Source organism: Bos taurus, chromosome Y, assembly GCF_002263795.3.
Source record: "Bos taurus isolate L1 Dominette 01449 registration number 42190680 breed Hereford chromosome Y, ARS-UCD2.0, whole genome shotgun sequence".
NCBI lineage: Eukaryota > Metazoa > Chordata > Mammalia > Artiodactyla > Bovidae > Bos > Bos taurus.
Genome location: NC_082638.1, coordinates 23,122,671 through 23,125,096, shown reverse-complemented (window position 1 = coordinate 23,125,096; position 2,426 = coordinate 23,122,671). Strand labels below are relative to the sequence as shown.

The 2,426-nt window shown below is 42.5% G+C and overlaps 1 long non-coding RNA gene across 1 annotated transcript; it reads left to right on the top strand.

Moving 5' to 3' along the window:
• Positions 1–270: 270 nt before the first annotated feature.
• Positions 271–929, top strand: LOC132344651 (uncharacterized). The gene is made up of 2 exons (XR_009493660.1): positions 271–449; positions 633–929. It is a non-coding gene; the product is annotated as an uncharacterized lncRNA (long non-coding RNA).
• The last annotated feature ends 1,497 nt before the right edge of the window (positions 930–2,426 follow it).

Below are 2,426 nucleotides of genomic sequence, written 5' to 3'. Positions count from 1 at the left end.
GTGGGAGAGAACAGAATGATACCCAGAATAGTGTGGCTGTGAGGCAAGGTTGAAGGAGACACACTCTCACTGCCATGTGACCCATCTGAGTTAACTTATAGAGTTGAGGATGGCAGGTGAGTTTGGAGGGCTTGTATAGTGTTAAAAATGCCTCATTTCTCCCACCAAATCACTTGAGTTGCTCCCCATTCTCCCCTAGAGTTGTCACAATTGGGCTTTGTGATGTGAAGGCTCGCCCATGGCCACCATTGGCTGTGGAAGTGACTTGATGACCTCATAAAGCATCTGGTCCTCAGGGGCTCTGGAGCAGATCACTGGGAGTCTTCAAAATGACTATGATGACTGGGAAGCCACAAGGTTCTAGAGCTGTTTGGGAACAGCTGACTTCATATACCCAGGAGGAAAAGATGAAGATCTGCTATCACCTGAGGTCCAAAAGAAGTGTCAAGGTGAACTGAACCCATTCGAACTACTCTTGCACTTTGACGCCACCCCATAAGACCCCCTTGTCCTTGCATGGCACATAACCCTTCTCTGCCCACACCCCTTCTTCTCAAGCCTTCAGTTACAAACATCATCAACCTTTTCCCCAAGCCAATGATGTTCTTTTCTCCTTCTCTTTTTTTCTTCAGATGGCTAGGGTAACTATGAGGATGAATAAGCAAATTCAACCAAAGCTGACCAAGAAATCTCAAAAAAACTCCCATCTCAGACAACAAGAAAATCAGAGGTTCAAAGCTTTGTAGCCAGTGTTTCAAAGTGAACGAAGAGTTGAATCAGAAAGAACTGGAGGAGGTCATAGAGATCGTGGGAGGTCCCTGCCATTCCACTGGACCAGTGGGAAGCCAGTTACTTCAGAACATGGCTAGAGAAATCTTCAGGGGTCTTGCTGCTAATAAATGGCCAACAGTATAGACGTTGAATCTTTCACCAACAGCATACATTAATAATAAAAATTAAATAAATTCAACATGAAGTAGAATTATGTGTGTGTCTGAGCTCTCTGATAGATAGCGGGGGATGGAGAAGCCAGGGAAGGGGAAAGTGTGTGAAGAGAACCAGATGGGTTCTGGGGAGTTGAAGACGAGACTAGAAGTTCGAGTTATATAGAAATTAGTGGGAGGAACTGGGTCCAGACTGAGCCCCAAAGATACACTTCCCATGGCAGAAGAGGCAGAGGACTTGGTGTTTCTGTGTGTGAGTGCAGAGGTGAGAATTTAGCTGGGGAGCAGTGTCAGGTGTGGGGTTGCTGTGCCATTTGATAAAAAGGCATACAAAGTAGATGCCCTTAGGGCACCAACCTAATAGTAATGTTTATTACACCTAAAAATATAATGTCAGCAACTAACAGCCTCAAAAACTCAATCTTGCTGTCTAAAAGGTATTCCATAGGAGTGAACTAATGGTTTTTCTCAGTATGGAGATTTCTCACAAAGATAAAAATGGAAAAACACATATCCTAACAATTTCATTATTTTATATATATATTAAAACAAACACAAACAACATTAATTAAAAAGATACATGTATCCCAAAGTTCCCTGAAGTACACCATTTACCAAGACATAGAAGTAACCTAAATGGCCATCAGATGATAGATGAATAGATAAAGATGTGGCATATATATACTATGGGACACTCATTGTTCAGTCACTAAGTCATGTCCCCCTTTTTGTGACCCCATGGGCCCTACCCCTCCAGGCTCTTCTGCCCATGGAATTATCCAGGCAAGAATACTCCAGTGGGTTGCCATTTCCTTTTCCAAGGGATCTTTGTTACCTAGGGATTGAGCCCATATCTCCTGACTGACAGGCAGATTATTTGCCACTGAACCACCAGAAGAATTTTGGAATATTAATCAGCCATAAAAAGAATGAAATATTGCCATTAGCAGCAACATGGAAGGTATAATACTGAGTAAAATAACTTAACTCAGAAAAAGACAAATATTGTATGACATCACTTATTGAAACTAAAAATGCCACGAAGTAGAGAATTTAACAAAAATGGAGGCTCACGGAAATAAACAATCTACTGTTTACCAGCAGGGAGGGGAAGGAGAAGGGGCCATACAGAGTTGGGGCAAAGTGTTAGGTACAAAATGAGCTCAAGGATGTATTGTATTACATGGGGAATAAGCCAGCAATTTGCAATAAGCATAAATGGAAAGCCTGGATTGGAGAATTTTGAGCATTACTTTAATAGTATGTGAGATGAGTGCAATTGTGCAGTACTTTTAGTTATCTTTAGCATTGCCTTTCTTTGGGATTGAAATAAAAACAGACCTTTTCCAGTCCCGTGGCCAGTGCTGAGTTTTCCAAATTTGCTAGCATATTGAGTGCAGCACTTTCACTGTTGGGGGCCGGGGTGAGACACTCCACCCGTGGCAAAGGTCATGAGGAAGGAGCCTCGACGTACGCAAAGGC